Source organism: Mustela lutreola, chromosome 15 (genome assembly GCF_030435805.1).
Source record: "Mustela lutreola isolate mMusLut2 chromosome 15, mMusLut2.pri, whole genome shotgun sequence".
In the NCBI taxonomy this organism is placed as follows: domain Eukaryota; kingdom Metazoa; phylum Chordata; class Mammalia; order Carnivora; family Mustelidae; genus Mustela; species Mustela lutreola.
The window spans coordinates 42,912,013-42,925,903 of record NC_081304.1 but is presented as its reverse complement, the minus strand read 5'-3'; the positions used below and the strand labels follow the sequence as shown (position 1 = coordinate 42,925,903).

The 13,891-nt window shown below is 38.3% G+C and overlaps 1 protein-coding gene and 2 pseudogenes across 4 annotated transcripts in view; 2 read left to right on the top strand and 1 right to left on the bottom strand.

Annotated features, from left to right (window-relative positions):
• TAOK1 (TAO kinase 1) overlaps positions 1–13,891 on the bottom strand; it is a 175,277-nt gene that overhangs the window by 146,618 nt on the left and 14,768 nt on the right. The window lies entirely within an intron of this gene.
• Positions 1,680–2,706, top strand: LOC131815631 (L-lactate dehydrogenase A chain-like; annotated as a pseudogene).
• Positions 4,525–5,425, top strand: LOC131815630 (small ribosomal subunit protein uS2B-like; annotated as a pseudogene).

Here is a 13,891-nt window from a genome sequence, read left to right as displayed (position 1 = left end):
GTTAAGCAAAACTGGTGAAATTTGAATAAGGTCAAGTGAACTGTATCAGTGTCAATTTCCTGCTTGGGATATTACACTATAGTTACCCAAGATGTTAACCACTGGGGGAACCTGGGTGAAGAGTCGGTAAGATCTCTCTGTATTATTTCTCATGATTGCATATGAATCTACAATTAGATCAAACAAAGGGTTTCTTTCAATTAAGGTTAAATAATTATCAAGCAAAAACTGTGAGAATTCATTAATAGCAGATGTGCACTATAAGAAATGTTAAAGTAGGGTGCCTGGGTAGCTCAGTTGGTTAAGCGCCTGCCTTCAGCTCAGGTCATAATCCCAAGGTCCTGGGATCGAGCCCTGCATCTGGCTCCCTGCTGAGTGGAGAGCCAGGTTCTCCCTCTTCCACCCCCTGCTTGTGCTCTCCCTCTTGCTATCACTCTTTCTCAAATAAATAAACAAAATCTTTAAGGAAAAAAAAAAGAAGAAGAAAAATATGAGAGTACATACCCAAAACTGAAATCAGGGGCTCAAAAGAGATACTTGTATACCACTATTCATAGCAGCAATACTCACAAGAACCGAAAGATAGAAACAACCCAAAATCTATCAATAGATAAATAAACAGGGGTGCCTAGATAGCTCAGTTGATTGGGCATCCGACTCCTGATTTCAGCTCAGGTCATGATCTCGGGGTCATGGGACTGAGCCCCACGTGGGCTATGCACTCAGCACCGAGTCTGCTTGAGATTCTCTCTCCCTACCTCTCTGTCCCCACCATCTCTCCCTCTCTCTGTCGAATAAATCTTTAAAAACATAGATGAACAAACAAATGAACATGTGAGATACACACACACACACACAAAATGGGAGTTTTCAACCTTTTAAAAGGAATAAAATTCTAAGATACACAACTACAAAAATGAGCCATGAAAATATTATGCTAAGTACAATAAGCCAGACCCTGAAGGACAAATACTGTATGACCCCACTTATATTAGCTACCTAGAAAATGTAAATGAATAAAGACAGAAAGAACAGAGGTTACCAGGCCCAGGGAAGGTGGGATTGGGATGGAAGCTGTGCTTTAATGAATACACAGATTCTGTTTTGGATGATTAAAAAAAAAGTTCTAGAAATGAATACGGGCAATGGTTACACAACACTGTGAGTACATTTAATGCCACTGAACTATACACTTTAAAATGGTTCATTTTCTGTTATGCATATTTTAACACAACTGTTTAAAGAATGATGAAATGTTACCAAAGATGAAAAAGGATTATTTCATAATGAGAAAAAGACAGTTTGAGAATGTATAATGAGGGGTGCCTGGGTGGCTCAGTGGGTTAAAGCCTCTGCCTTCGGCTCAGGTCGTGGTCCCAGGGTCCTGGGATGGAGTCCCGTGTTGGGCTCTTTGCTCAGTGAGGAACCTGCTTCCTTCTCTCTCTCTGCCTGCCTCTCTGCCTACTTGTGATCTCTGTCTGCCAAATAAATAAATAAATAAAGATCTTAGAATTAGAAATTAAATTAGAGGAGTGTTCCCAAATATTTGGAAATCAAAGAATTCTAAATAACATATGGTAGGGTACCAAAGCTGCCATCAAATCTGAATCCAACACTGCCCTCCCGCCCACCTGCCTGCCTAGAGGTGTACCCCAATTCCATATGGTTCTAAATCCAATATGGCAACTCTCAAGGATCAGCTGATTCAGAATCTTTACAAGGAAGACCATACCCATCCCCCCAAATAAGATTACAGTTTGTTGGAGCTGATGCTGTTGGCATGGCCTGAGCTGTCAGTCTCTTAATGGAGGACCAGATGAACTTGCTCTTGTTGATGTCACGAAGACAAATTGAAGGGAGATACGATGGATCTCCAACATGACAGTCTTTTCCCTGTACCAAAAATGTTCTCTGGCAAAGACTATAACATGACTGCAAACTCCAAGCTGGTTATTACCACACTTGAGGCATGGAGAAATGCATGGAGCAAAAAAATTAAAAAAAAAAAAAAATTGCATGGAACATTTCTCTCATAGGAGAAAGCCACTTACTTTGGCCCAGCATAAAGGGAACATCTTTACATTTATCATATAGCCTAAACTGCAAGTTGCTTATTGTTTCCAATCCAGAAGATATCTTGACCTACATGGCTTGGAAGATAAGCAGCTTTCCCAAAATACCTTGTTACTGAAAGTGGCTGCAATCTGGATTTAGTCCAATGCCATTACCTAATGAAGGAAAGGCTGGGAGTTCACCCATTAACTGTCATGGGTGGGTACTTAATGGAGACGCTAGTGTACCGGTATGGAGTAAACATTGCTGGTGTCTCCCAGAAAAACCCATGCCCTGGCTTTGGCACTGATACAGATAAAAAACAGTAGAAAGAGGTTCACAAACATGTTGTCAGTTGACAATGCTTATGAGGTGATCAAATTGAAAAACTATACAACCTGGGCCACAAGACTGGTGGATTCGGCAGAAAGTATAATGAAGAATCTTAGATGGATGCATCCAATTTTCACCATGATTAAGGGTGTCTATGTAATAAAAGATGATGTCTTCCTCTGTGTACCTTGCATCTTGGGACAGAATGGAATCTCAGATGTAGTGAGAGTGAATTTGACCCCTAAAACAGAGGCCCATTTTAAGAAAGGTCCAGATACACTTTGGAGGGTACACAAAAAGAGCAGCTGTTTTATTTTTTAATTTTTTAAAAAGATTTTATTTGACAGAGATCACAAGTAGGCAGAGAGGCAGGCAGGGGGGAGGGGGAGCAGGCTCCCTGCTGAGCAGAACGGGATGCAGGGCTCAATCCCAGAACCCTATGATCATGACCTGAGCCAAAGGCAGAGAGGCTTATTAACCCACTGAGCCACCCAGGTTTCCCTTTTTTTTTTTTAAAGATTTTATTTATTTGGTAGAGAGAGACACAGCGAGAGAGAAAACACATGCAAGGTAGAAGGCTTCCCGCTGAGCAGGGAGCCCAAAGTGGGGCTCAATCCCAGAAACCTGGGATCATGACCTGAGCTGAAGGCAGACGCTTATTGACTGAGCCACGCAGGCTGTAGCACCCCAAGAGCTGCTGTTCTGAAGTTTTCTAATGTTGTACCACTTAACTGTCTACACTACAACAGGATTTTAGTAGGAAGTTGTGTATATTATTGTCCTTATTATCTGTTAACTCTAGTAATATTAAAATGACCTAGGAAAAATACCAGTTTCCTAAAGTTACAGATAGGAATAGTTCACAAACCGTTGCGGCTATATTCAATGCTGGATGATACCTATCTCATATAGTCCTGAATTGGTTAATGTAAAATAGTCCCACCACCTCTGCCAGTGTTGCATATGCTGCAGTTCCTCTTCAAATCAGGTATGTGTTTACTGTGTGTTATTAAACTCCTGGTTCCTTCACCCAACATATCTAGTCCAACCACATCCTGGGATACTTGAGACACTCCTCTGCCCCTCCCTGCTGAGAGAGAGAGAGAAAGGAAGAAAGGGAGGGAGGGGCGGGGGGAAAGGAGGAAGGACATCAGTTCTACATAAACTTGTCTAGCATATAAACACTTAACAACTTAACTTATGAAGTCAACAATACCATGATACCAAAACCAGGCATGAACAAGAATCTACAGGCCAATATCTCCCATGGATATGAATGCAAAAACTCTGAACAAAATATCAGCAAGTAGAACCCAGGAACTTATGAAAATAATAATGTATCATCATACTAAGTGGAGTTCATCCCCAGAGTGAAAAATCAATCAATATTAACTCACTATATTAGACTTAAGAAGCATAATCATATGATTTCAGCAGAGGGGAAAAAAAAAAAAAGCAGCATTTGACAAAGTTCAATTCGTTCCTGACAAAAACTCTCAGAAAACTGAAAATAGAAGGAACTTCCTTAACTTGATAAAGAAGATCTACAAGAGCCCTAAAGTTAATATCATATGTAATGATGAAGGACTAAATACTTTCCCACATCAGATACAGAACAATGCAAGAATATCCATTCTCACCACATCTATTCAAGATCATACTGAATGATCTAGCCAGTGCAATAAGGCGCAAAAAAAAAAAAAAAAAAAAAAAAAAAAAGAGGCGGGGGAGGAAGAGAAGGAAGGGTATGCATTCACATTAGAAATTAGAAATAAAACTGTCTTTAATCATAAACATAACTGTCTACTTAGAAAAATCTCAAATAATCTATAAAACAGCTACCTTAACTTAGTAATAAGTCAATTTACCAAGGTTGCAAAATACAAAGTCAATACACAAAAATCAATTATATTTTTACACAGTTATTAACAAAATTGAAATTTGGAGGGAAAAAAGTAACATTTACAATAACACCAAAAATCTTCAAATACTTAGGGATAAACTTAATAAATATGTACAAGATTTGTATGCTGATAACTACAAAGCCCTGATGACAGAAATCAAAAATAAACTAAATAAATGGAGAGATATACCCTAGTGGTAGACTGGAAGATTTGATACTGTTAAAGGGTCTCCAAAATGACAACACAATTTGTCTTGCGAATGAAGGAGGGGGATGTCCTCAAATTCTTTGTAGCAGGAACCCACTTATCAGGTGGTTGACTTCCAAATAGAACAATTCATCTACAAAAGGAAGAGTGGTGGCATCTATACCATAAATCTAAAAAGAACCTGAGAGAAGCTTCTGCTGGCAGCTCGTGCCACTGTTACCACTGAAAACCCAGCTGATGTCAGTGTCCTATCATCCAGGAATACTGGCCAGCTGATGTTTGCTGCTGCTACTGGAGACACTCCTATTGCCAGCCGCTTCACTCTGGAAACATTCACTAACCAGATCCAGGCAGCCTTCTGGGAACCAAGACTTTTGGTGGTTACTGATCCGAGGGCTGACCACCAGACTCTCACAGAGGCATCTTATGTTAACCTGCCAAACCATTCTGTGTTACAGACTCTCCTCTGCACTATGTGGACATTACCATCCCTTGCAGTAAGGGAGCTCACTCAGATGGTCTGATGTGGATGCTGGCCCAGGAAGTTCTGCACATGTGTGGTGGCATCGCTTCCCATTAACATCCATGGGATGTCATGCCTGATATCTACTTCTACAGAGACCTGGAAGAGAATGAGAAGGAAAAGCAGGCCACAGCTGAAAAGACTGTGACCCAGGAGGAATTTCAGGGTGAATGGATGGCTTGAGATCCTGAGTTCACTACAATTCAACCTGCAGTCACAGACCAGTCTGAAGGCATGCAGGTGCTCTCTGTGCCTACTCAGCAGTTCCCTACTGAAGACTGGAATACTCAGCCTGCCACTGAAGTCTGGTCAGCAGCTCCTACCGCTCAGGCTACTGAACGGATAGGAACAATCAATGAGTGGTCTTAAGCTGCTCTTCCACAAAGGCAAACAAAATGGAAATAAAGTTGATGGAAAATAAAGTTTCTTAAAACAAAACAAAACAACAAAAATAAATAAATAACCTAAATGTAAACCCTCACAATTTAAAACTTCTATATGAAAGTACTGAATAGGGGCGCCTAGGTGGCTCAGTGGGTTAAGCTGCTGCCTTCGGCTCAGATCATGATCTTGGGATGCTGGGATCGAGCCCCCGCCCGCATCCGGCTCTCTGCTCACCAGGGAGACTGCTTTGCCCTCTCTCTGCCTGCCTCTCCACCTGCTTGTGATCTCCGTCTGTCAAATAAATAAATAAATAAATAAATTCTTTTTTAAAAAAAAGTAAGTACTGAACAGAAATTTTTTGTGATCTTGGTTTATGCAAAAATTTCTTAGATATAAAACCAAAAGCACAGGGACGCCTGGGTGGCTCAGTTCGTTGAGCAGCTGCCTTCGGCTCAGGTCATGATCCTAGAGTCTTAGGATCAAGTCCCACATCGGACTCCTTGTTCCATAGGGAGCCTGCTTCTCCCTCTACCACTCTGCCTGTGCGCTTGCACTCTTGCTCTCTCTCTCTCTCTCTTACAAAAAAAATAAATAAATAAAATCTTTAAAAAAAAAAATCAAAAGCACAAACCATAAAAGAAACTGATAAGCCAAACTTCATCAAAATTGAAAACGTCTGTTCTTTTAAAGATAATATTAATAAAAAATGAGTACAAGAGAAAAGATTTGCCAAACATGTACCTAGTAAAGGGCTTAATCCTGAATATATAAAGATTCATAGCTAAATAATAACAAACAGCCCAATTTTAAAATGGAGGGAAGGAGCAAATAATTTGAACACTTAGCTAAAAAAGAAATACAGATCGCAAATAAGCACAAGAGACATCAAGGAAATGCAAATCACAATCACATAAACCTCTTCCCCAAGATATGGGCTAAACTTAATGACTCACTTCCAAAGAAACAATAGGAAAAGAGAAAAACAGTAACTTCACAGCAGTGAAACCTAGCAACACTACATTAACCAAGTGAGGAAGGCTAATATCATCAGTGTTGTCATGTGGATATCATGTACCTCCTGATAGATGTCCTGGGGAAGACACTACACATCCATGGTATTCTTTCCAAAAGCCCATCACTTCAGGCTAATCAGGAGAAAAATATCAGACAAAACTAGATGGGAGACATTCTTCAAGATACGTAGCGAACACTCCTCAAGACTATCAAAGGTATGAAAAATAGTAAGAATACAAAGTACTGAGATACTATCATATTTCAGAGGAGACTGTGACAGAAAGAGAACAGATTAATGGAAAAGTTGGTGAAATCCGGGACGCCTGGGTGGCTCAGTTGGTTAAGCAGCTGCCTTCGGCTCAGGTCATGATCCCAGCGTCCTGGGATCGAGTCCCGCATCGGGCTCCTTGCTCCGCAGGGAGCCTGCTTCTCCCTCTGACTCTGCCTTCCACTCTGTCTGCCTGTGCTCACTCTCACTCTCTCTCTCTTACAAATAAATAAATAAAATCTTAAAAAAAAAAAAAAAAAAAAAAGAATTTTAAAAAATAAAAAAAAAGTTGGTGAAATCCAAATAAAGTCTGCAGTTTAATTAATATGTAACATACATGTGTCAGCTTGGGTTTCGATGTAAGTACCATGAAATGCAGTCTCAGGATATTAATTAATTAATTACAAAGGGGAAAATAATAATTACAGTGGAGAAATATGGAAAACACCACTTAAGCAAATGAACCAGGTTAACATTAACAGTAATAAGACCTATCAACATCATGTGTCATATCCCTGACATAATGCACTGAGAAGGAATATATATCATTCTGCAGTATTCTTAACAAATATATATCCTCAAACTAATCATGAGAAAACACTAAACCTGCCCAAACTGAGAGACATATTAAAAATAACTAACCAGTACTCAAGTGTTAACATTAAAAAAAAAAAAAAAAAAAGTGTCAAGGTCATAAAAGACAAGGTACCATCACAGATTAGAGAAGACCAAAGACACATAACAAACTATAATGTGAGATCCTGAAACTGAGAAGAGTTATTAGTGAAAAAAGTGGTAAAATTCAAGTAAGGACTAAGGTTAAGTTCATAATATTATACCAATGTTGACTTCCTTGTCTTGGTAATTATTCTATGGTTATATAAGATTAGGGCTGAAAGGCATATTTGAACATTCTACAAACTTTGCAACTTTCTGTAAGCTTAAGATTATTACAAAAAAATTTTAAACACATTATAGTGTATCAATTAAAAAGCTGGAAAAAAATATGAAAAAGAATGCCCAATTCTAGTGAATCTCCAAACTTAACAACCTCTTAACTCTGAGAGCTATGTATTAAAATGACATCCCAGCACTTACTTTCATTTCTATAATTAATCTAATGGAAGAAATATTAAATCTTCACAATACTTACTCCTCCATAGTTAATGAATTTTTTTTAAAGATTTATTTTATTTATTAGGGCACCTGAGTGACTCAGTTAAGCATCTGCCTTCAGCTTAGGTTCCTGGGATTGAGTCCTACATTGGGCTCCCTGCTCAGTGGAGAGCCTGCTTCTCCCTCTGCCACTCCCCCTGCTTGTGCACTCTCTGTCAAATAAATAAATAAAACCTTTTAAAAATAATAAATAAAAAAATTATTTATTTGACAGAGAGAGACAGACAGAAAGAGCAGGGTGACGGGCAAAAGGAGACAGGGAGACACAAGCTGACTCTGCACTGAACACACAGCCAACTGCAGTGCTCGATCCCATGACCCTGAGATCATGACCTGAGCAAAAACCAAGAGTCAGATGTTCGTCTGACTGCACACCCAGGCGCCCCCCAAAGTTAATCAATTTTTATGATATGGCAGAATATTAGCAAATGAGAGATCCGTTTTATTTTAAGCAATTACTGTAAGAGCTCTTAAGGACAATCACACACAAAAAAGCAAAACATCCATAAAAAATGTAAAAACTGAGAATAAATATCAGTTTTTATCATTATGTGGAAAGAAGTAATTATCATAGCAAATCATTAAAGTTTAATAATGCTCCATGTTCCAATGTCCAAATATACATAGTAACTCATGGGGGAAAAGGTACTATAAGATCAAGCATTCTTCTATCAAGCTTAAACCACTTGCTTTCATTTAACTAGACAATATCAAAACCAAAATAAGCATAATTCACTCAATATTTATCAGGACTTCACCAATTCCCAGGCACCACCCTAGATGCTGGGGATTCAGAAATGATTAGATGGGAAAGGCAAATAAAGGAACAACCGGAATCTCATTTAACAAATATTCTTTAAATAATAAAAGATGAAAAAAATAATAAAAGATGAATGAAAGATAACCCTGCCTTGGGGCACATGGGTGGCTCATTGGGTTAAGTGTCTGACTCTTGATTTCATCAGGTCATGATCTCAGGGTTGTGACATCAAGCCTTGCATGGGGCTCCACATTCATTCTCTCTCCCTCTCCCTCTGCCTATTCGCCTGCTCATGTATGCACACACTTTGCTCTTTCTCAAATCTTAAAATTAAAAAAAAAAAAAAAAAAAAAAAAAAAAACGGCAGGGAGCCTGGGTGGCACAGTTGGTTGAGCAACCAACTTGGTTTCAGCTCAGGTCATGATCTCAGGGTCATGAGATTCCTATGAAGGAGCTGCTCACTCAGCATGGGGTCTGCTTGAGATTCTCTCTCTCCCTCTGCCCTTGCCCCTACCCAACTCATGCTCTTTCTGTATAAAATCTTTAAAAATAAAAATCTTAAAGAAAAATTGCCCAAATTCAGTGTATACATTTTGATGAGTGCACATAACCATACACTTGCTTATGTACCATCACAGCAACCAAGGTACTAAACACATCCATCACCTCCAAAAAGTTCCCTGTGTTCTCTTGTGGTGTATTTCTTTGTTGTTGGTCAGAACATGTAACATGGAGCTACCCTCTTAACAAATTTTCATATTTACTAATGAAAGAAAGGGACTGAGAATTTGTCTGTTCCTGCTTTTGTTCAAAATACGGTAGGAAAAATAGTCACATGTAAGATTCACAATGCCCACCAGGTTTAATAGGAAAAAAACTAATGTAGTTATTCCATAAGAAGTCTTAGAGAGAACAGTTGGATCATCAGAAAAGGAGTGGTTACATACTGGAAATTAAGTTGAATACACACATTGTGTGGTTTCTTCCATTAATGCAAGCTGAAGGTACACATCTGTCATCTCAAAGCCTTGTTTAATTTTAAAACTGAATAAAATGTTTATTTATTTTTAAAGATTTATTTATTAGAGAAAGAGAGCACACAAGTGATTACAAGGGGGAGAGGCAAGGGAAAGAATCTCAAGCAGACTTCCTACACAGTGCAAAGTGGGATGTGGGGCTCAAACTCAAGACCCTGAGATCATGACATGAGCTGAAATCAAGAGCTGGCTGCTCAGCAGGAGTGCAGGTACTCCTATTTACTTTATCTTCTTTCAAGAACTTTATTTGACAGAGAGAAAGTACAAGCAGGCTGAGTAGCAAATAGAGAGAGAAGGAGGCTCCCCACCGAGCAAGGAGCCTGGCTTGATCCCAGGACCATGGGAACCGAGCTAAAGTCAGTTGCTTAACCAGCTGAGCCACCCAGGCAACCTACTCCTTTTTACTTTTAAAATAAACTCTACCCCCAACAAGATGGGAGTGGGAGGGAGACAAACCATAAGTGACTCCTAATCTCACAAAACAAACTGAGGGTCACTGGGGGGAGGCGGATGGCGTTATGGACATTGGGGAGGGTATGTGCTATGGTGAGTGCTGTGAAATGTGTAAACCTGGTGATTCACAGACGTGTACCCCTGGGGATAAAAATATATTATATGTTTATAAAAAATAAAAAATAAAAAAATAATTTAAAAAAAAGAAAAGAAAATATGACTGGATAATTCACAATAATAAATAAATAATAAGCTCTACCCCCAATATGGGGCTCAAACTCATGACCCTAAGATCCAGAGTCACATGCTCTACTAACTGAGCCAGCCAGGCACCTCTTGAGTTTAAAAAAAAAATTAAAATTTAGTTATTTATTTGAGAGAAAATGTGCACACACACTAGCAGAGGCAGGGGTAGAAAAAGGGAAGCAGACTCCCCACTGAGCACAGAGCCCAACATGGCTTGATCTCAGGACCCTGAGATCATGACCTGAGCTGAAAACAGGAGTCAGACACTAAACTGTCTGAACCAGTCAGACACCCCTTGAGTAAAATTTTTAAAACTGATTTGAGATTTTATTGTCCCTCCTTAGATTATATTCCATGCCATGTTTCGTATTTTGGAGAGGGAATTTTTTTTTTTTTTTTTTTTTAAGATTTATTTGTGGGCGCCTGGGTAGCTCAGTCATTAGGCATCTGCCTTCCTCTCAGATCCTGATCCCAGGGTCAAGGGATCGAGGCCCACATCAGGCTCCCTGCTTGGCAGAAGGCCTGCTTCTCCCTCCCCCATTCTCCCTGTCTCTGTCTCTCTGTGTCAAATAAATAAATAAATAAATCTTTTTTAAAAAAGATTTGTTTATTGTAGTGATCATTTTGCTATACAAATATTAAGTCACTATGTTGTATACCTGAAATTAATATAATGTTATATATCAACTATACTTCAATTTTAAAAAAGACGTGTTTGCAAAAGTAATCTATGATAAAGTCAAAACAGATGTGGGATGGATGGTTGTTGAGGGGGAAGGAACAAGAGGGAAACTTCTAGAATGTTAGAAACTTTTTAAAGCTTAATTTGAGAGGTAGATACATTTGTAAAACTTCATTTGTACAGTTTACTGTTTGTATATTTTACCACAACTGAAAGAAAGATACATAAATAGCTGCCAGATGATACAGTGCCTTTGTAGGTTTGAACAGGTAACAGGAGAGTGGAGTGTTAGGAGATAAATCACAGCAGTATGTAAGAGGAACTGAAATGCAAAAGGAAGATAGCCTTTATCTTTTTTAAAGATTTTATTTATTGAGAGAGAGAGAGAGAACACAAGGAGAGAGATCATCTCAAGCAGACTCCACAATAAGTGCAGAGCCTAAAGTGGGGCTTGATCTTCATAACCCTGATATCATTAACCCCAGCCAAAATCAAGAGCTGTACACTTAACTGACTGAGCCACCCACAGGCCCCAGACAGCCTTTAATGTAATGGAGAATTAAGGTAAAAATACTAATACTTATATAACACAATATGCCAGGTACTATTCTAAGAGCTACACAGTAATAACACATCCAATCCTCTTAATAACCCTATATAACAGATATTATCCTTTTACAGATGATGAAACTGAGGCCCACAGATATTAAGTAATTTGCTTAAGGTTACATAGCATTGATAACATCCATGATATTAAACTTACTTTAATATTAAACTTCCCTTTTTACCACAACATACATACCTGTGAATATACAACAAAACAAAAACCAAGATAAACTAAAGTATTATTCTCAACCCACTAAAACAGTGTTTACAGGGATGGGAGTGCATCCAACAGCAACTTCCCTTTTTCCCATATTGAAACTTCAAAGTCAGCACCATCCTCTCACCAATTTCAGTCTGCATCCCCACCTGACTATAAACCTTACTCAGAAAGGGCACCATCTGCATAATCACCCTTACATTTTCTACTCCAAAAATGAGGTTTCACAAAATAAAAAGCACTTTCTCACAAGAACATTAAAGGTCCTTGGAAAAGAGAATAAGGGATGAAACATATTCCAAAGGAAGAAACCCCATGACTTCATAATCTACTAGATGAATACAAGTGAGGGAAGAGGTTAAAAGAATAAAAAACAATCCAAAGTTTCTAGCTTGCAAGGTTTTAGAAGGTTATCAACCAAAATAAAAACAAATGGCCACAAAAGGCTTGCACACAAATCTTCCTAACAGCTTTACTTATAATAGCTAAAATCTGGAAATGATTCAAATATCAATCAACAAGTAAACAGATAAATTATGGTATAACCAAACACTAGAATATTACTAAGGAACTAATGATACATGCAGCAACATACATATCACAGACATTATGCCAAGAGAAAGAAAACAACAACAAAAAAATACATACTGTATTTCATTTCTATGACACTCTAGAAAAGACAAATCTAATTCAGAGTAATAGAAATCACATCAGTGGCTGCCTAGGAATAGACTAAGGTAAGCTGATTGCAAAGGGCCTAGGGAATTTCCACTAGACAGAAAAATGTTCTTTATCTTCACTAAGTTGATGGTTATCTGAACACTAAAAATGTGTGACTTTTACTGCAAGTATATTATACCTTGAAAAAGCTGTCTTTATTTTTTCTTGTTAAGATTTTATTTGTCAGAGAGAGAGTGAGAGTACAAGCAGGGGGAGCAGCAGGCAGAGGAAGAAGCAGGCTCCCCACTGAGCAAGGAGCCTAATGCTGCACTCGATCCCAAGACCCTGGGATCATGCCATAAGCCAAACACAGAAGTTTGCTTAACTGACTGAGCCAACCAGGCGTCCTGGTAAAGTTGACTTTAAAAAATGTTATTAACTAAAAATTATTAACTTTGAAATAGGTAAATAAGGGGAACCTTTCGCAAGGGGAAATGAAAAAGATGAGCTCATTTTATATATGTTGAAAAACACATCTATGAATAACCAAGAAATGTAAGACCTCTCGGTTGGGTAAAATGAAGCTGGGAGAGACAGTGAATAGAAGACAGAGAAATAAATAAAGAAAAGTATCAAGTGCTAAAAGACGTCTAAAGTAAGGGGACAGTAAAATAAAATTTTTAAGGAAGGGGATGATAAATAGTCTTAAGCATTACAAGGAAGACACTTAGGACCACACATGAATATTTATTTTCCTTGTGAATTCTAGTATGTCTTTCATGAACACCTTTTATTTCCCCTAGCATTTAACACAGTATTTTGCAAACAGGGATACAGGCTCTCTCTAAGCTCAAAGTCCTGCTCCCTGAAAATCAACCTAATGAATTAATGTTATTTTAGGCACTTGAAATATTAAAAAAGAAAACAGGGTCAGAAAAGACCAAGATCACCAGTAGATTTATGCTCTTAGAAATTTTTTTGCATGTTTTTGCACACACTAAATTACTAAGAGAATACCAATAACATTTACATATCCTAAATTTTTAATGTGTACCACACAATTAATTTACTAACTATAAATTTTTCTATTTTTAAGATTTATTTTTAAGTAATTTCTATACCCAACGTCCGCCTCGAACTTACAAGCCCAAGATCCAGAGTCACATGCTCTACCAACTGAACCAGCTAGATAGAGACCATTAACTATAAATTTTTCTTTCCTTAGAGTTTTTGAAGTGCTTATAAACATGTACTACTTTTCTGCAGACACACATTAGGAGGGTTTTCCCCTGATGCCTAATCCACCATTCAAATTAATACCAAGTACCTTTGAAAGGATACACAAGAAATTGGGGTACAGTGTGGGAAG